This window comes from Hypanus sabinus, chromosome 2 (assembly GCF_030144855.1).
Source record: "Hypanus sabinus isolate sHypSab1 chromosome 2, sHypSab1.hap1, whole genome shotgun sequence".
NCBI classification, from domain to species: Eukaryota; Metazoa; Chordata; class Chondrichthyes; order Myliobatiformes; family Dasyatidae; genus Hypanus; species Hypanus sabinus.
Window position 1 is genome coordinate 23,927,128 of NC_082707.1, and position 21,933 is coordinate 23,949,060.

Below are 21,933 nucleotides of genomic sequence, written 5' to 3' on the forward strand. Positions count from 1 at the left end.
TCCTTTTGTCGACTAGAGTTCAGCTCTGCTTCCTGCAGAGGTATTCTCTTTCTAAGATGGTGCTGGCGATGTTTTATGGGCAACTCATAGAACTACTTAATGAAGATCAGTGAGTTACACCTGGTTGGACAAAGATACCTGCCAAAGCATGGGCTTATTGGGGACTTCTGCCACCTTTCCCTTTGAATGGTGCTTCTTCATCTCCATTATAACCCTTTCAGGGTTTTTTTGAAGACCCTGACCTGGAGTTACATGCTGACTTTGGTTCTTTGCGGGAATGGGACCCGTTCTCGGGATCTCACGACTGGCCATTATTCGATATACCAAGGACACGGCCCAGAAGATCAGCTCACCTTCTGAGTTTTGGGATTTTGTGGCTCTGCAGGCGGGCAGATTGAAGGTCGGTGCCTCTGCAGGAAATTGGTGTGTCGTGGCAGATGGAAGATCTCTGGTTGTGTGCACAGAGACCCAAGTTCTTTGGGCACAGAGCTCAGAGAAGGCGAACGCAATGGACTTTTAACATCGTAAATCAACAAGTTGTTATGTCTCCCCTCTCGCTGTGAAATGGAGACACTTCTTTTTCTTTTTAAATCTTTTTATTAGTTTTAAACAAACATAAATGAAACATGAATACAAAATGAGAGTACATAATTAATAGTTTAAATAGACATAGAAATAGACATAATAATAAAAATATATAACCTCTCAAACTCAGAACATAAATGAACAAAGAAGTAAAAAGAGAGAAAAAAAGAAAAACCCACCAAAAAAAGAGAAAAAAAAAACAAAAAAAAAACACTAACCAACATGGGCCATTGAATAATATTAAGTACATATACAGTAGTGCCAATAACTCCGAACCTCCATCCAAATAATTAAGGATAATATAAGTAAGGTTTAGGAAAAGCCAATTCAACTCATGTGAAAATGATGAATAAAAGGTCTCCAAGCTTCTTCTAATTAGAAGTTCTCTTCTAATAAGAGACACTTCTTATTCCCTTACTACAGAGAGATACGTGGAATGTCGAATTACCGGGTGAGTGAGTAGTCTTTGGGGCACTGCAAGTCTGTGTCTTTATTGATGTTTTGCTGCATGTGAGTGCTCGATGGGGATGTTGATGCTTTTTTTGCTGGTGGGAGGGGGGATCAATGCTTTGCTGCTGCTTACACATGGGAGGGGGCCTTGGAGTTCTAACATTTAACTGTCTTTCATTCTTTAGGGCACTCCTCTGTTTTTGTGGATGGTTGTGAAGAAAAATAACTTCAGGATGTATATTATATACATTTCTCTGACATGAAATGTACCTTTGAAACCTTTGAAATGAATGGCAGAGAAACATCATGGTAATGCTGGTACAGCATCTTAGGTGGATGATGGTACGTTGCTAAGGCCAGAAAAGTGGAAGGAGGGGAGGATTCCAATCTAGACTGAAAATCAAGGTATGAAACGTCTTCTGCAACACACATAAAATGCTGAAGGAACTCAGCAGGATAGGCAGCATCTATGGAAAAAAGTGCAGTTGACATTTTGGCCCAAAATGTTGACTGTACTTTTTTCCATAGATGCTGCTGGGTCTGGGGAGCTCCGTCAGCCATTTCTGTGTGTTGTATGGTTTTCCAGCATCTACAGATTTTCTCTTCTTTATGAAATCTCCTCTATCCCGTATTTTCTTTGATCACTCACTATAGAACAACATTGAGGAGCAAAGGGAAAGCTAGATAAGGCAAATTAAATAAGACAAGATATAGAAGAATTAGGCTGTTTGGCCCATCAAGTCTGTCCTGCCATTTCATTATGGCTGATCCAATTTCCCTGTCAGCCCCAATCTCCTGCTTTCCCATAGCCCTTCATGCCCTGACCAGTCAAGATTCTAACAACCTCTGCCTTAAATATACAAAAAGACTTGGCCTCCACAGCTGCATGTGGCAATGAATTCCATAGATTCACCACTCCGGCTAAAGAAATTCCTCCTCATCTCCATTATAAAAGGATGTCCCTCTGTTCAAAGGCTGTGTCCTCTGGTCCTAGACTCTTCCCTCCACAGGAAACATCCTCTCCACATCTACTCTATCAAGGCCTTTCACCATTCGATAGGTTTCAATGAGGTCACCCCTCATTCTTCTGAATTCTAGTGAATACAAGCCCAGAGCCATCAAATGCTCTTCATATTACAAGCCTTTCAATTCTGGAATCATTTTAGTGAAACACACACAAAAATGCTGGAGGAACTCAGCAAGCCAGGCAGCATCTATGGGAAATAGAACAGTTGACTTTTTGGGCCACGAGCCTTTATCAAGACTGGAGAAAAAATGTTGAGGAGTCAGATTTCGAAGGCTGGGGGAAGAGAGGGAAAAATACAAGTTGAGAGGTGAAGCCCAGAGGTGGGGAGGGGTTTAAGAGCTGGGAAATTGATTGGTGAGAGCGTTACAAGGCTGGAGAAGGGGGAATCTAATAGGAGAGGATAGAAGACCATGGAAGAAAGAAAAGTGGGGAGGAGGAGCACCAGTGGGAGACAATGGGCAGACAAGGAGATAAGGTGAGAGAAGGAAAAGGGGATAGGGAATGGTGAAAGGACGGGGGCATTACCGGAAGTTTGAGAAATTCATTTTAATACCATCAGGTTGGAGGCTATCTGGATGAAATGTAAGGTGTTACTCCTCCAACCTAAGTGTGGCCTTATCCTGACAGCAGGGGTATACTCTGTACTGGTTATGCATTTCCCCTCCGCCTCCTGACAGTCGCCTAGTTACCTGTCTCTTGTAACCTAGGGGTGACTACCTCCTTGTAGCTTCTACCCTCACCTCCTCATTCCCCTGTTTCAGATGAAGGTCACCAAGTTGCAGCTCCAGTTCCTTAACACATTCTCTCAGGAGCAGCACCTCAGTGCATCTGGTGCAGATGTGATTAGCCAGGAGACTGGAGTCCCCCAGATTTTCCACATCCCGCACACAACAAAAAAACACAGCCCCAGAGCCATTCTCACTACACTACTCTGCCATAATAAATGAGGAATGAACAACAGAAAGAGAGAAACACCCCAGATGCTTTACCTTGCCTAAGTGAGATTGCTGTACCAAAGGGAAATAAGGGATTGGTGCATTCTCTGTTTCTAGACATGCCAGATACAGTGTACCAGACAGAGGGGTTCTCAATCCACTGGATAGACCAAACTGTTGTTTTAGACAAGGCATTTGGTGGGGATCTGCGTTTCATGATAAACTCTTTGTGGTGCTTAGATGCACTCCTGTTCTTCCAATGTGGAACATCTAAAGATTAAGTGCTGTTTGGTCTTATTGCAAGAGTCCTCCTCCCTGATTCTGACCATGATTTACAGACCCTCAAAGGCAGACATTAAGCAAGTACTCAATGTTGTCAGGAAATGTAGAGGAGGCTTGACCCAGAAGCAGAACAGCAGAGATGATCTAGCGATGAACAATAACTTAAACAATAGACAGCAGATTAACAAGCTGTGACTGGCTGTGAAACCAGACAGAATATATACTAAACACAACAGGTAACAATGTAACTGAAGGCCAGGAGCAGCTGGTTAAGTCTGGCTGGTTTGATGAGTGAACAAGGACTGTGGGAGAGTGCTGGGTTTAAATAGGCTGCAGGTGATGAGTTAGAAATGAGTGGCAGGTGACTTCTATTATCTGGGCAGTGACTAGAAGATGACAAGACCAAACCCCACCCCATGATCCAGAATGATCTTGATGGGTCTGGTGGAACTCCTCAATGAGCGATGGATCCAAGTTTTAACTACACAGCACTCAAGATCTCTCCTCCCTTCCAAGTCAATCAGCTATTGCAAACCCCACCTACAATGATGTGGATCTATGAATTGTTGAACTAAATGCACTGGACTACCTTCCACCATCCTAGTTCCCAGAGGTGCAGGCTCGGGTTGGTTCAGTGCTTTATATATAACAGTCTTGAGGGAGGAATGTGGAAGGTTGGTGTGATCCTGAGGGGTGGTGGCAGCTGGAGACAAAGTGACTGGTTTGATGTGATGGGTAATCTTGAAGTGACCAATGAACCAGGGTAAGAGCTTGTGGGAGTCGGTCTGCAGGGACAGAGGACAGGTGGACAGATATGGTCCCCAGGCTAGAGTGGGTCACCAGGATGGTGGTTGGCTTGGCAGAGTTAGGTGCAGCTTGCAGCTAGCATGGCCCTCGGTGTCCTCATCCAAGCACTCTGGCAAAGGTGAACCCGGGCCCTGGCAGACAGGACTTTCACCGTTGGTTCCTCCGTGGGGTGCAACATGGGATGGCAGCCATGAAGCACTTCAAAAGGTGACAAAGTTGTGGCAAAGGAGATGTGTAGATTGTGGAACAGCTTGTCCAAGAGTAGGTACTTATCCCATGTGGAAGGGTTAGTGGTGGCGAAGCATTGCAGAAACTTCTCCACTTGCTGGTTGGCTCGCTCTGACTAACTATTAGTTTGTCGATGATAGCCAAAGCATAAACTCACTGAGGTGCGGAGGAGGGAGCAGAAGTGGGAAGTGAACTGTGGGCCCCGGTCCGACACAATGCCCTGAGGGAAGCCTTGAACGTGAATTACATGCTGGAGAACTAGGTGCCATCTCAGCGGCTGACGGCAGTTTGGAGAGGTGCATGAAGTGGGCCACCTTGGAGAACCGGTCCACCATTGTCATAATCACCATTGCCTCGCTGGAAGATGGAAAATCCTGATGAAATCCATGGAGATGTGGGACCAGGATACTGAGAGACTGGCAGAGGCCACAGGGGCCACAGGAGCCTAAAGGCTGATCTGTACTTCTGCGTCAAATGAAGGCCATAGGTACGGCGTAGCCACGTAACCTACTCCCTACCCTACGTCATAGCCTGACTCGCACCTCTCCAAAAATGTAACTGCATGTCGCGGTGACACAGATGGCAACAACTGTGATTGGTCCGCTTGGTAGCATCGCATTTCCTCCTGTCTACACTGTGTACACTGATGCGAAATAATTGGTTGGAGATGACGAACCAAATCTTCAAGTCTACCTGCCGACATCTGAAAATATTTGAAATGCGTTTTCTTGTCCATGTCTCTCAGTGGCCGGACAAGCACAGAAAATTCACCCTCCTTCTGCCTCAATCGTTCAATGGTTGTACATACTATCTCCTCCGGCGCTTTCTCTCTTTTCTGCATTGCAGTAATTTCAATAAAAGTAACCCTTGTTCAACATTAATTAGCTCCAACTCCAACATGATGCGCTCAGTCTCCATTGTTTGAAGTACATGAAGAAACTCAACCCAGGGGCATAGAAATCCCACCGCCAACTAGCGTCTTGGCGGTGAATTGCAGAGCGAGGCAGACACACCAACACACAGGTATAAGTGCTCACAACGGCACAGGCCACTTACAAAGGCTATGGCGTAGGTGACTACGCAGAAGTATAAATCAGCCTTAAAGCGCTATTGGTTAGAGGAATTAAACAGAATCCATTGAGGGCAGGCAGAGATGAACAGACATACATCTGCGATTATGGTGGGCCACCAGAATGGGCGTTGCAGAACAATCCAGAATCCATTTGCGACTGGCTAGCTGAAGAGGGGTAAGGGGTGGGCCCACTGGAGTGCCTCAGTGTGCATGGCTGCTAGTACAAACTTGTGGTGGTCTGGTGTATTGGCTGGAGCAAGCTCATGCTGTAAAGCCTGGCAAATCTGGTTCTCAAGGTCCTGGACGATTGGTGTGAGAACCTGAGAGGATGGAATGATGCGCGGAGGTTGGATCTACATTTCAACTTGGTCAAATTTTCATGACAGGGCATCCCCCGTAGTGTTCTTGAAATCAGATTGGTTGGAGGTGGTGAAGTTGAGTTGTTTGAAGAAGAAGTCCAACCAAGCCTGATGTGGGTTGAGTTAATGGGTCTGCTGTTTGAATTTGGGATTCCTGTGGTCAGTCCAGATCAGGAAAGGTTTGGTGTGTCCCATCAGCCAATACCTTCATTTCTCCAAGAGCCATTTGATAATAAATAGCTTGCTGTCTCCTACCCTATAACAGCACTGTGTAGAGTTGAACTCGCACTAGAAGGCAGCACAAGGGTGCGTCTTCCCATCCAGTCCTTGCTGGTAGAGGATGGGCTCAGCACCCATGTCAGATGCATTTACCTCTACCGCAAAAGTTCCAGAGGGTTTCAGATGGCAGTGAATTGGAGGGGTTGTGAAGTATCTCTTGAACTCCTCGAAAGCACGGTCCATGGCAGCAGATTAGGTTATCCATGAGGCAGGTGACTTGGTGAGGGAGGTGAGAAAAGCAGCATAGTTTCTGATGAAACACTAGTAGACATTGCAGAAGATCAAGAAGCATGGTAGCTGTTTGAGGGAGTGTGGTCAGGGCCATTCAATGATGGTGCTCACTTTCTCTGGGTCCATGTTATGCTGTGCAGTGAACAGATGTAACCCAGGAATGAAACAATTGGGGTGTGCATCTGGCATTTTTCTAACTTGTAGTACAGTTGATTTTTGAGGAGATGCTAAAGGGCTGAAGGGATGTGACAGACGTGGTCTTGGTGGTCCTTGGAGACAATGAGGATGTCATTGAGGTAGATGAACACATACTTGTGTAGCATGTCTCAGAGGATCTTGTTAATAAAGGATTGGTAAATTGCTGGACTGCTGAAAAGTCCAAAATGCATCACAAGTATTCATAGTGGCCAGTGGGTGCTATAAATGCCAACTTCTCTCATGCCCTGGTGGTTGTGGATCAGGTTGTTTGCGTTTCGTAGATGCAGCTTGTGAACATCTGAGTCCTGTGTAGTGTTTGGAATTTGTATTCATCAAGGGGAGAGTGCAGTGGTTCTTTAAAGGTGATTTTGTTGAGTCCATGGTAGCCAACGCAGGGATAAAGACTCCATCTTTCTTTTTGATGAAGAAGGATCCTGCACCAGGTGGGGACTGTGATGGTCGAGTGAAGCTGTCCTATAGAGCTTCAGTGATGTAGTCGTTCATGTCTTGGGTATTAAGAGGGGAGAGGGAAAACAGACAGCCTCGGGAAGGAGTGGCACCCAGGAGGAGGTCAATCATGCAGTTGTGTGCTCTATCGGGTGGTAGGGTGCTGGCTTCCCTTTTACTGAAGGTGGTGGCTAAGTCGTGTTATTCCTCGATGAGCTTGGTGGGATCAAGGGGTTCCGTGGATTTATGGGGTGAAATCAACTGAGTTTGCAGGCAGGCGAGTCCCATTTCAGCAGTGAACCGGATGACCAGGTGAAGTGAGGGTCATGAGTGGAGTGCCAAGGGTAACTCAAGATGAGAAGAGTGTTGGGTAAGTAAGTCAGGAGAAATTGGAGGGACTCGCGGTGCTCCCCGTGCACGGTCTGTGTGCATGCTCCGTCAATGGCCGTGACGCAGCAGGAGTGAGAGGTGGGCTCGGTAAGAAGTCCAAGCTGCACACACCCACACAGGGTCCGGTCAATGAAGTTGCCTGCTGCACTGAAAATCACCAGCGCCTCCCGTGTGTGTAGAACCATTGGGTTGTGGAAGGGAACAGAGAGAGTGAGTCTGTCTATGGAGCTGGAATGAGGGGGCGAGTAGAGCTTACCAGATAGAAGGCCCCTTGTCTCTACCTGGTGGTGCCATTTCCCATACACAATGTGCATTTGATGTGTGGGTGATTGATAGCTCCACAGGAAGTGCACAAGTTGTTTCTCCAACAATGCTTATGCTCTTGATGGGTTAAGAGAGCTCTCCCCAATTGCATGGGCTCTGGAGGTGTTGATGATGAGGGTCCTGCAGTCTAAAGTGGTTCTGGAAATGGAATTGGGGTTCCAGCTGATGATCTGAGGAACCACTCCATAAGACGCTTGTCAATTTGGAGGGCCAGAGTGATGGGGCTTTCGAGGTTGGTAAGCCATTTCCGAGTAGACAGCTCATCTTTCAAGTGCTTTGAGAGCTCAGGATGGTAATGGGCCAGGAGCATGTCCACATTCCACCAGTTCCATGGTGTAATCCAGCACAGAACAAGAGCCTTGGAGGTGAATTATCTAATCCACTATCTCCTTTCTACTTCCGGAATGGTTGAAAACCATTCAGGCTCATCTCAGCAGTGAAATTCTCATACTTGTTGCAAGTGGTGGTTTTATTGTCCCAGTTAGCAGCAGCCCAGGTCAGAGCTTGCCCAGTCAAGAGAAAGATGAGGAAGGCAATTTTAGCTCGGTCCATAACACACCGAGATAGCTGGAGCTCAAAGTGTAAGACACACTGGGACAGGGCGTTGCGACATCAGGTTGGGGATCCAGTGAGGCATTCAAGAACTGGAATCCAAGACTCAAGAGGGAGGAGGCTGACTGGCACAGAGTTGCTGTATTGCACTGGAGAGTTGGAAAAGAATGGCAAGAGTGGCTTCTGGATTGTGTGCTCATGTCAACAGATAACTTCCGTTAGGAGAGCATACTCCGCTGGGTCAATCAAAGGTTCACTCATCCAGTCAAAATGCAGGGGAGGCTTGACCCTAAAGGAGAACAGCAGAGATGACTTAGCAATGAGTGATAACTTTAATAATTGACTGTACAAAGAATAAGCCGCAAAGGGCCAAAAAACAAGTGAAAACAGATATTAAACTCAACAGGCAACAAGGTAACTGAAGGCTAGAAGCAACTGGTTCAGTCTGACAGTGAATCAGGACTGTGAACGAGAACTATGTTTAAACAGGCTGCAGGTGACGTTAGAAATGAGTGGCAGGTGACTCCTATCTGCTGGGTGGAGGCTGGGAGATGCCGGCTTATGCACGCCTGACAGTTATATCGAGTATCGCAATTAGCAAACAGAAAACAACTTACCCCTATGCCGCGGACTTCAATCAGGCTTGCTTGAAGAACTCTCTGCCCAATTACCTTCAACATAAGACTGGTAGCACCAGTGGCCTCAACACTCGACCACTGCTACACTCCCACAAGGAATGCCTACCATTCCAACCCTAGACTGTATTTCAGGAAATCTGATCATCCAGCTACTCTCCTCCAACCTGCATACAGGCAGAGGCTAAAGATGAAGGTTCCAGAGGTAAGGACAACAAAGAGGTGGTCACAGGAGGCAGAGGAGCGGAAACATGATTGCTTCATTTTGGTGGACTAGGCCACATTCGAGGACTTATCAGAGAATCTGAATGAATAGGCCACGGTTCTCATGGACTTGGTAAAGTCTCACATGGATGAGTGTGTCCCCACAAAATCACTCAGAGTCTTTACCAACCAGAAGCCCTAGATGAATCAAGAGATTCATGGGGATCAATCAAGAGGTTTGGATAGGGAGATTGCTGGCTGGTGTGCCTCAAAGGGCTGGAAGAATCTATTCTCTGCTGTATCTCAATAACAAATAAATAAATAAAATCTAGATAGCAGAGGTGCATACATCATGATGCTCTTCATTGATTAAAACCCTGCATTCGCCACTATTATCCCCTCAAGATTAATCAATAAGCTTCAAGACCTAGGCCACAAAACCTCTCGTGCGACTCCATCCTCAATTTCCTCACCTGCATACCCCAGTCAGTTCAGCTCCTCCACAATCACCATTGGCACGGGTGCACCAAATGGCCGTGTGCTTAGCTACCTCCTCTACTCACTCTATACCTATGACTGTGAGGTTAAGTATAGTTCCAGTACGCTTGCTGATGACTGGCATAATTTAATGAAGAAACTCTTTGAACAGGGTAGTGTGCGCTCAACAACTAACTGTTAGATATGTCAGGAGAGCTGCTTCAGAGAATCAGTCATAATGTACACAAAAGTAAAACACCTTTGACTTGAAGTGCTCATTTTTACCTGCAAGGCAGTGTGCTGGAGTGAAGAAATAATTTCATGTCATGAATAGTGCATGGTTAATGGGATGAGCTAATGAGAGAAATGTTTAAGAAACAGGAAATTCGAAACTTGTAAGGAAAAACTTAGGAGCACTCAGCAGACTGGGCAGCACCTGTTATGAGGGAACCAGGCTTAACATCTCAGGTCAATGACCTTGTATTAGAACACTTATGATTTATGGCCACTGACCAGAAACTCGGAGAACATCTTTCTGCTTGGCCTGCTGAGATAAGTGAGCAGTTCTTCTATTTGTACAGTGCTAACTGTGGGATCAATGGCAGAGCTGGAGAGTGGGAGGACTCCCTGCTGGTCTTTGAATAACGCCAAGAGATCTTTTAAGCCCACCTGAACAGACTATGAACTCTGTCTTAATAAGTGGTATTTTACGGATGAAACTCTTGACTAGGCAGCTCCCCTCCAGGCCCTTACTGAAATGGTACCACATCTCTTACATACAATCCTGGAGGGGATTCATCAGACATCTCAACAAAGGATCAAGACATCCCATATTCTATTACGTAACACTTCAACAAAATTCCTTTTTTTAATTATTTAACCATTCCCTGTTCTTAAAAAATGCTTTCCATTAACACACACATACACTACTGCGAACGTTTATAGTTTTTAAATGTGTAAACAATCTCTAAATAATTGGTTATTTTGTTTTACAATTTCTGTCTTCCAAGTCACTTAAAACAAGATTATGGCTTTTGGATAGAAATTCAAAGGGAAGATCATTAAAACCTATCCTGGAGCTTTTTTTGTTCTGAATATAAATCCAATTGATCAGATAGAGAATGGGGAGTGATTGGGCTTATATTCAAAGGCGGTTGCAGGCATGTGAAGTTCATTTGGATTGCACTGAGGTTAGGTGCAGAAAGACTTAAGAGGATTAATTAGATCGTGCTGGAAAATGGATGCTGGAATTACGTGTGATTAACCCGCTCTCGTTTGAGAGTGCGCACAAATCATTTGCTGCAGATGAGTACCAAACTCTTAGCAAACTTCCAGTGCTGGGGCAAGTCTTCATGCACTGCTGTGGAGCACGGTTTCTGGAATGTCTGACTCCAACTCGAGCTGGCCCGTTGAGTAAGGGCAGTTGGCGGTGGGAAGGTGGTGATGGGGTCACTGTGTCAGCCAACAACAGACACCAAGACTGTCCAACGTGGCTCTGGGGAACTCGGAGGAGAGGGTTCATCTACCCGCAGAGTGCCAGGATTCCCTGTGTGAAAAGGCAGCAGTTAAGGTTATTACAAGGATGCAGGCCCAAGCAGATAAATGGATTGCAGTGGGAAATGCTGCCAACATAATGGGGATGGCTAAAATCAAAGGATTATCTTCAAATTGCAGCTCTTGTCAGTTGTGGCATTTACTCCATACATTACCCAAACACTCAGCAAGGTTCGCACTGATACAATCCCCCTTTTCTGCAGGACACAGTGGTTGCTGTTTATCTGCTGATGAGAACAGTGAACCAGTTGCTTACTGCTTCGACATGTTAAACCCTGGAGGAGGGGTTCCAGGAAGTCATCCAGGAAAGATGTCCTCCGGGCTGACCAACTCCATGCTAGACATCAACACCCCCACCCCCCCGCCGCCCCTCCACTTTACACAAGCCTGCAGTAATCCCGTGTTATTCTCTCCACATTCCCTCCTTACTCCCCAGATTACACCACTCACTTTATACCCGGTTCAATTTACAGTGACCCGTTAAGTTACCATCCCCCATGACTTTGGAACGAGGGAGGAAACCAAAGCACGTGAAGTCACTGCACGGCCTTGCATTTCCTTAGTTTAATGTGCTAGGTTTCTAGCCAGCCATTCAATCTACCTCTACCCCATTACAGAATGTCACTGTCCTCCTCACAACATACGCTTCCCACCTGTTCTGTATTACTGGAGAGACTCGGCCTCCTGAAGCTTCTTTCCCACTGAAGCCAGCTGGAAACGTGATGCATGTAAATACAAACACCCAGCTATCCGGGAAGAAAACTCATGTGCTTTTGCTCTGAGTCCTGTGCCCAAATAGATCTGGTTTAATTGGCATGGCCGGTATTCATTGTTCATCCACTAATGCCTTTGGTAGTGAGTCCGCCACCTTGAACCACAACAGTCCTTCTGTGGTATTCTTGGAGGTGGGTTTCCTGAATTGAAATCCAGTGTGGAGAAAGGAATTGCAATGTATTTCCAAGTCAGCTTGGAGTTCATCATCATGGGAATTCTTTTTGGGGTCATGTTCTGATGCGCTTGCCATTCTTTCTGTTCCATGACTTGGGAGGTGTCAGAGAAAACTTGTCAATTAAATGCAATCCATAGTATGTACTGGTGGTGGAGGGAGAGAATGCAGCTCTCTGTCAAGAGAGGATGGGATGAATTGTGCTCTGTTACAACAGAAAGGGTTCATCAATTCACTAGTACACTTCCAACCAATTTTATATCATTGGGGGGGATCAGCCCTCAGTGTGTCTTTGGTACACTGAAGACCCTAGCAAATTTCTACAGATGTACTGTGGAGAACATTCTAACTGGTGTGGAGGGGGCCACTGCACAGTATCAGGAAAAGCTGCAGAGAGTTGTAAACACAACAGGCCTCCCCAGCTTCAAGGAAACCTTCAAAAGGTGATGCCTCATCTACCATTAAGGATCTCCATCACCGAGGATATCCCCTCTTCTCATTAATACCATCAGTGAAGAGGTACAGGAGTCTGAAGACCCACACTCAATAATTCAAGAACAGCTTCTTTCCCTCCACCATCAGATTTCTGAACGGTCCGTGAACTTGTGTGCACTACCTCACTATAAATTTCATGAGTATGTCGGTGAAAATACACCTGATTCTAATTATCAGAATCAGGTTTATTATCACTGGCAAAACAAGTGAAATTTGTTAACTTAGCAGCAGCAGTTCAATGCAATACATAATCTAGTAGAGAAAAAATAATGATTGTAATTAAAAAAGAACAAAAATAATAATAAATAAACAATCAAATTAATTACATATATTGAATAGATTTTTTTTAAGTGCAAAAACAGAAATACTGTATATTAAAAAAGTGAGGTAGTGTCCAAAGAATCTATGTCCATGCAGGAATCGGATGGCAGAGGGAAAGAAGCTGTTCCTGAGTCGCTGAGTGTGTGCCTTCAGGCTTCTGTACCTCCTACCTGATGGTAACAGTGACAAAAGGGCATGCCCTGGGTGCTGGAAGTCCTTAATAATGGATGCGGCCTTTCTGAGACACCGCTTCCTTAGGATGTCCTGGGTACTTTGTAGGCTAGTCCCCAAGATGGAGCTTTACTGCAACTTGCGAAGTGATGCCAATGTCACCTGCTTGGACGCACAGCTGTGGACACTGATGATCACTGTGACCCACACTGCCCCAGGCGATGCGGTTCTGGCCCTGCTCAGTGACTGGGGCGTGTCTTCACGGCATCATTTTGCAGAAGCAGACTTCCCTGGTCCATTGTAAAGAACACATAAAAGAGCGCTTAGTGTTTAGAACTCCAGCTGAGGGCCACAAATTTCTTCCTCCCTCTTCAGAGGAATGTCCATCAGAGTGATGACTGGAAGTTGTTGTGCTTGGTTAAGAGTTAGGCCACAAGTCTTTCATCTTCACTTCACAATGGACATCAGAGCCATCAAAAAAGAACAAACACTTTGCACCAGCTGTCAGTCCTGCAAATCAAACAGCAACTAGCATGTGAGGAACTGATGATGCCTTTCAACGGCCCAGGTCATTTCTCCACCAGCTAAAGACCTTTGAAACGAAGAGCCAGATGGTATCTGCCATAGACCTGCTTTGGCAGCAGATGAATTCCAGTGGGTTGAGGTTGTCTGGGAAGCTGGAGTTAATGCGTGCTATATCCAGCCCCTTGAACCACTTTATGTTGCTGTACGTTAAAGCCACTGGCTGGTGTTCCAAAACTTCAAAACCAATGAAATACTTTTAGAATGTTGGCTGTTGAAATACAAGGAACATGGCACAAAACATCAATGTCACCTACTCTGTTTGTGATTGCAGGATCAGGATGAATATTATATCTGAAATAAATAAATTTGCTCTTTTAAATCCACCTGAGAGGAACTCTCTTAATGCTGCATCTATAAAACACCATCTCCAATAATGCAGCATTCCCTCTGCACTGCCCTTCTGGAAGTGCAGTACTGTCACTCTGACACACTTTCCTCCCAACTGTACGACCCTCACCATGAGTACCGTGGTTTTGAAAATGCACCAGACCCTCAGTCCAACTTCTCTGACCGTTCTGCACCTCCTCAGTTACTGCCCCTCCAACGGTGCAGAGTGCCCCGCCTGCAGTCCTGCACTCTCTCAGCATTGTCTCCTTGATAATCCCGCACTTCCAGCACACCTTCACCCCTGCCACTCAGAATGTGGCACTCTGTCAGGATGCAATTCTGACAGGCCTTCCCTCTCTTTGATTCAGAGTCACAGTAAGGAAACAGAGTCATCAGCATAAATGGTCCATTCTGACCAAGCTAAGCTAGTCCTATATGCCAACTTTTGGCACAATTCCCTCTAAACTCCAATCCATGTACTTGTCCAAGTAGCTAGTAATCATTGTTAATATACCTGCCTCAACCATGCCCTCTGGCAGCTCCTTCCAAATCAGTCCAGCCATCAGCCATGGCAGGGCTAACAAAATGAGGTCAGGTAGTACTGCCGACAACAGCATGATGAGCCTAATGAATTTTATGCATGTCATGAAGAGAAGGGAATGGGTATGACACCTCCCACCCTGATGGTCTCCGATGTACTTGAATCTACAGTCACAGATCATATGACTGGCCATTTTCTACATGGATTGGCTAGCAGAGGCATTTTCAGACATTGTTGACCTCTCCTTGCTTCGTGCTGTGGTTCCATCCTGCTTTAAGAAAACCGCTATTATCCCGACAGCCCAGAAAAACCAGATAACGTGCCTCAATGACTACCAGCGAGTGGCTGTGACACTTACCATCCTGAAGTGTTTCGAAAGGCTGGTCGTGACATGTTTCATCTCCAGTTCTCCAACCTCAATCCACTGCAGTTTCCGTACCACCAAAGGAGGCCTATGGTAAATGCCATCTCCCTGGCCATACACTCATCTCTAGAGCATCTGGACAATAAAGACACCTATGCTGAACTGTTTGTAACTGGTGACAGTTCTACCTTCAATACTATTATTTCATGTAAACTCATCACAAACTGCAGACCCTGGGAGTTAATGCCTCCCTCAGCAACTGGATCCTTGACCTACTGACCAACAGACCACAATCAATAAGGATTGGCAGCAACAGCTCCACTTCAATTTTTCTACATTCTAAACATGATTATTCTAGCTCCCTACTCTATATCCTGTACATGACTGCATGGCCAAATTCTCTCTGACTCAAACTTTGCAGATGATACTACTGTACTAGGATGCATCTGAAATGAAAATGAGTCAGAGTACAGGAAATTGATGGAGAGGTCAGTGACATGGTGTCCTGACAACAATCTCTCTCTGAATGTCAACAAAATAGCAGGTCACTGACTTCAGAACAACAAGTGTTGCAGAAGTTGCTGTCTACATTAACGGCATTGAAATCGAGAGGGTTAAGAGCCTCAGGTTTCAAGGAGAGAACATCACCGGCAGGTGATAAGAGTGGGCTCCTTCACCTATGATCTTCAATACAGGTACCCCTCAGGGCTGTGTCCTAAGCCCCCTCCTTTACTCTCTGTATACCCATGACTGTATCACCACCAACAATTCCAATCTGCTAATTAAATTTGCTGATGATACACTGATTGGCCTGATCTCAAATAATAATGAGGCAACCTGCAGAGAAGAAGTCTTTACCCTGACACAGTGGTGTCAAGGAAACAACCTCTCCCTCAATGTCACAAAAACAAAGGAGCTGGTTGTGGTCTACAGGAGAAATGGAGACAGAAATGGAGATCCTATTGACATCAATGGATCTGGGGTTGAGAGGGTGAACAGCTTTACATTCCTCAGCATAATCATCACCGAGGATCTCACGTGGTCTGTACATACCGGCTGTGTGGTAAAAAAAGGCACAACAGCACCTCTTTCACCTCAGACGGTTGAGGAAGTTTGGTATGAGCCCCCAAATTCTAAGAACTTTCTACAGGGGCACAATTGAGAGCATCCTGACTGGCTGCATCACTGCCTGGTATGGGAACTGTACCTCCCTCAATTGCAGGACTCTGCAGAGAGTGGTGCGGACAGCCCAGTGCATCTGTAGATGAGAACTTCCCACTATTCAGGACATTTACAAAGACAGGCATGCAAAAAAGGCCCGAAAGATCATTGGGGACCCGAGTCACCCCAACCACAAACTGTTCCAGCTGCTACCATCCGGGAAGTGGTACCGCAGCATAAAAGCCAGGACCAACAGGCTCCAGAACAGCTTCTTCCACCAGGCCGTCAGACTGGTTACTTCATGCAGATACAATTACATTTCTATTTTATATTGACTGTCCTGTTGTATGTACTATTTATTATAAATTACTATAAATTGCACATTTAAATGGAGACATAGTGTAAAGATTTTTAGTCATCATGTATATGAAGGATGTAAGTCAATTCAATTCAATGGCCTGTCCTTATCCGGCCACTTGATGTCATAGCCAAGAAAGCTGAATAATACCTCTACTTCATTAGCAGGGTAAAGAAACTGAGCATGCCTCTCGCTAATTTTTACTGATGCACCATAAAAAGCATTCTGGCCAGATACGTAACAGCTTGCTATGGCAAATGCTCTGCACGTGACCATAAGGAACCGCAGAGAGTTGCGGACACAGTTCAGCACATCACGGGAACCAATCTCCCCTCTACAGACTCTGCTGACACATCTCGCTACCTTGCTAAAGTAACCAGCAGAGTCAAAGACCCCACTCACCACTGACACTCTCTCTTCTACCCCCTCCTGTTGGACAGAAGGCACAGAAACCTGAAAGGCCACCAGGCTCAAAGGTATTCACTATCATCAGACTCTTGAATGGACCTCTTGTAATAAAATATACCCTTGGCCTCATAATCTACCTCATTATGATCTCACATGTTATTGTTTACCTGCACTGCACTGTTCTGCATTGTTATTGTTTTACCTTGTTTCAGCTTAATGTACTGTGTAATGATTTGATCTGTGTGAACAGCATGCAAGACGATCTTTTCACTCTATCTTGGTACATGTAACAACAGTAAACCAATTCCAATACATCTGGGTGAAAAGGCTGTTACTGAGGTTCCTGTTGAATCTCATGCCTCTCACCTTAAACCTGAGTCCTCTGGTTCTTGGTTCCCTGACTCTTGGCAAAACTTTCAGGGGAATTGATTTAAAATTGTCCTTTCCCAGTGATGGACACTAGGGGGCGCAGTGTTACAACATATAGAGGCACAAATGGTGCAGTGAGTGACAGGTGACAGAATTAGAGGGTGGAACAGCGTGATCCCAGTGTGTGGGTCACAACGTGAGGGTCACAAGCCTACTGTTAGAAACCAAGCTCAAGGTGTGTGGGTCACTGTGTGAGGATGGCAGAGAGGGTCACACAGTGACAACCTCGGAGCAGGGGTCACAGAACAACATGCACAAAATGCGGGAGGAACTCAGCAAGTCAGGCTGCATCCATAGGGGGGAGTAAACACTCAACATTTCGGGCTGAGACCCTTCACCAGGACTGGAAGGGCTGGAGAAATAAGCCAGAAATAAAAAGATGGGTGAGGGGAAGGAGTACAGGTTGGCCCATGGTCAAAGAGGCAGAGAGTAGAAGATATGACAGAGGAGCAGTGATAGAGGGCCTCGCTGAACTCCCAGCAAAGGGAAGATTTAAACCTCTTCAGGGCAAACGTACCTCGAAGAGACTTGGAGCAGCAAATCAAAGACGCAAGAGATTCTGTAGAAACTGGAAATCTTGAGCAACACACACAAAATGCTGGGGAAACACGTTAGACAGCGTCTATGGAGGGAACTAAATAGCCACAGAGTGTGTGATGTAGAGCAGGGTCATAGGGTGAAGGTCACATGGTTACAACCACAGAGCTGGATCACAGAGTGAGAGTCAAAGCATGAAGGTCACACTGACTGCCATCTTACAGGGGTCTTGTGACTGAAAGAGGTATCCTAGACCATTGGACTGAAGTTCACTGTGTCACAAGAGACCAATAGCTACAGTGAGTCTGCTCACATGTTCGGTAACCTCTTCAGCCACTGTTAACCTGAACTGGACTGCACTCTGAAGGTAGTGGGAGGAGACAGCATGTCTTTTAACAAGGGCTGGGGAAACTGAAGTGATGTTCCTCCTTGTCACTGAGCCACATGCTCACAAGCGCTCGCTGTATCACTACTGCCTACCAGCCCTAGGCCCTGAAGAAATACAGAGACATTGAGTCCTCTTCAAATAGTCAAACGTCAATAAGTGCAGTCTAAGTCCAACTGAACACATTCAGAGTTTTGTTTAGAACACAAGAACACTGGGAAGCAGAAACAGGAGTTGTCAAGGAGGTCCCTCAGGCCTGCTGATGTCTGATCTGCCTCCAGCCTCAACTCCACGGTGGTGTCACACATACAAAATACTGGAGGGACTCCGTGGGTCAGGCAACATCTATGGAGGGAAATGAGCAGTCAATGCCTTGAGACTGAAGAAGGATCTCTGCCTAAGACGTCAACTCTTCATTACTCCCTGTGGATGTTGTTTGATCTGTTGCATTCCTCCGGCATTTTGTATGTACTGCTCCAGATTTCCAGCATTTGCAGAATCCCTTGGGTCTCCAATTCTGTGCCAATTCCCACAAGCCTCAGTTCTGCCTCACTAATAACAGGGTCAAGTCAATGCCACAAGAAACATACAGGTAAGGAAAACCATTCAGCCCATCTTCAGCTTCCCGTATGGGAAAGACACCAGCTCATTCACAGAAGCCCAGAATAATGGAAAGACACAGCCTTTTGGCCCACCGTTGAATATCCAGGGATTTCTCCAGCCTCTGTGGTGGTGCTGCAGTGGGTACTGGGCTAGTAACCCAGACCCCCAAATTCAAAACCCACCACTCCCAATGTAGAATTTAAGTTCGGTTACTTATCTGTTTTTAGTACAAAATTAAGCTCTCCTTAGAAATGATGGCTGCAGAACGATCAGTCCTGAAGAAGAGTCTCAGCCTGAAACGTTAACTGGTTCCTCTTTTCCATAGTCAATGCCTGGCCTGCTGAGCTCCTCCAGCATTTTGTGTGTGTGGCTTTGGACCTCCAGCATCTGCTTGTGACAAAATTACCAGGCTGTGATAGAAAGAGGTTCAGGGGATGGAATCTGCCTGTCATAGTTGACGTGCATAGATGTGACTCCATTCTCAGAGAGTTGTGCCTCACTGTTCAGGTTCTCCGAAGTGGAGAGGTCTGGCCCACGATGGAGCAAACCTTGGCACCTTACACAGTTCAGGGCAACGAGGCCCAGCCGATGCACTGGTTCTTGCCAGGGATGTCCACATCTGGAAATGTAAATGAGTTAGAAGTGGCACAGTAGCATAGCAGTTCGCACAATGCTTCACAGCACCAGCTGTGAGATCAGGGTTCAACTCCTGCTGCTGCCTGCAAGGAGTTTGTACATTGTGTAGGTTTCCTCCCACATTCCAAAGACAGACTATTAGGGACAGTGAGTTGTAGACCTGCGATGTTGGCATCAAAAGCATAACATACTTGCAGGCTGCTCAACACAGTCCCCACTGATTCGATTTCATGTCAACAATACATTTCACCGGATGTTTTAATGTACACGTGACAAAGAAAGTTAGTCTTCATCTTTCTCTTTATCTCATGACATGTTGCCCAAGGCAACAACTAAGTCTTCACTTTGCATGAGAACGTAAACATCCAGGCGTTCTGGCCCATGATGGGGCAAGTCATGTCAGAAAGAAAGGCAATGAGTTCTTATGGACACTGTAATGTCCTGACAGGAGTAATCACTTATAATGATGCATCCATTCGTGCTGCTGTGTCAGAACTCTAGTGCTGCCTGTGTGGAGCTTGCTTGCTCCTTGAATTTTTCCAGGCATTCAGATTTACACCTTCTATCTAACTCTGTGGACTTCCTTCCATATCCCTGACACGATAGGCTAATTGGCAATTATAAATGATCCTTTTGTGGAGGCTGACGACAAAATTGTGGGCATGTTCAAAGTACATTTATTATCAAAGTATGTATACAGTATACCGCCTTGAGATTTGTTCTCTTGCAGGCAGCCACAAAACAAAGAAACACTATAGCACCCGTTAAAGAAAAACCCTGCACAAGACCATCAGACGAGTGAATAAAATATTGCGCAAACAACAAAAAGCAAATTAATAACATACAGAATATTGAAGATCACACCGCAGAACCCCAAGAGCGAGTCCAGAGACATGAGTCACCGAGGCGAGTGAAGCCAGTCCAGGAGCCAATGTCAGCACCATGTTGATGGCTGTGGCCACGTTTCACGCTAAGGACGTTAAACATCAAACCGCAGCCAGACGTGAGTCCACGCCCACAAGCCGCCGAGGTAATTGAACCAGCAGCACCCAGAGTAAGACTTGTCAAATGCAGGCAGATAGCACGGAACACCTGCTCACTTTCTGCTCCCGTCCTCGTCGATTTTTATCTCGCCCGGAGCTTCAGTCAGCACGGCCAAACGCAGCCGACCACGAGTTTGCGTTCTGCCACTAGGAATCGACGCACCCACTGCCAGGGACAGCGGTAGTTGCACCCAATGCCAAGTCCTCCAGCAGATCACAGAAATGCCACATCGTTCGCTAGGCCAAAAAATACATGCTTGAAAGAGAACTTACAGGCCACAGTCAGCTACAGTTCAGAAGGAGAAGTATATCTAGAAGAAGGAGAATATCCAGTAGTTCAGTTAGCTGTCTGCAAGATGTCACCATTGGTTATAGGTGCCATCTTGCCAGAAATCCATGTGTAGAAAGAATCAGCTGAAAGGGTACAGGGAAATACCCCAAAAAAAGTCCTACCCTCATTCCCACACTTCTGTGTTCCTGTTCTAGTTCAGGATGAATATGAAACCAAACATTAACGTGATTAGAGTTTCATTGCATCAGGTCTTAATGCCAATACATCAGAATGAGAGAAACAATGGATCAGGTGTGGCTAGGCCAGGGGTTCTCAGACTGGGCTGCTCGCACTGGTTGCTTACTGGTATGGGTCCATGGTATAAAACAGATTGGCAACCTCTGGGCAAAAGGAAGTGAAATTTAATAAGCAAAACGCTTGCAAAGTATATGTTGGCAATATTAAGTCGCAGTGGGTGGGCCAGAATTTTAGGCTCAGGCTAGTATACCACAAATAAAATTAATTTATTCAGAAAACAATCAACTGAAACAATTGAGGAAATATAAATATATAGGCTGACAGAAACTGCAACAAGCCTTCAACTTCTCCAATTAAATGCAGGGTAGATTTTTTTCCAAAGCAAAATGCAACAGGCAGAGGATAAGACTGTGACATGTATCGCTAAGGACCCTCATCATCTCAGTACTGCCATTGGGGAGGAGGTGCAGAAGCATGAGGACCCACACTTAATGATTCAGAAAAAGCTCCTTTCCCTCCACCATCAGAGTTCTGAGCGGCCCATGAACACTACATCATCATTCCTATTTTGTACTCCAGATTTATTTTGCAATTGATTGTAAATTTATTACTTTGCACTGTTTAGCTCCTGCAAAGCAACAAATTTCATTGTTAGTGATAATGAATCTGATTCTGTATCAGGGGATGTGTGGCTTCCTATAGATCCCCCAAGTGTTAGCCTAAAGCATTAACTCCGTTTATCCCTCCACAGAAACACAGGCAGAGTGCCTCTGCACTTGCTATTTCATTTCAGATGATTAGCCTCTGCACCATTTTGCTTTTGTATCTTTAAAAAGGATGTTTTATTGCTTGCTTATTCTTTTATTTTTTTTTTAAAAAAGCTTTATTTCACAGATTTCATTTATTTCTAAATCCTTCAGAAACATATTAAGCAGTTGCAAAGTTGGTGGCAACAATGGTACAACCAGGGAATTCAGAGCAGAGTTTCTCTTTGAAGGGTGCTTGGAATCTGAATTTGGTGTGCAGGAAGCAAGAGAAAATTTGCCTTTCAGATTTTC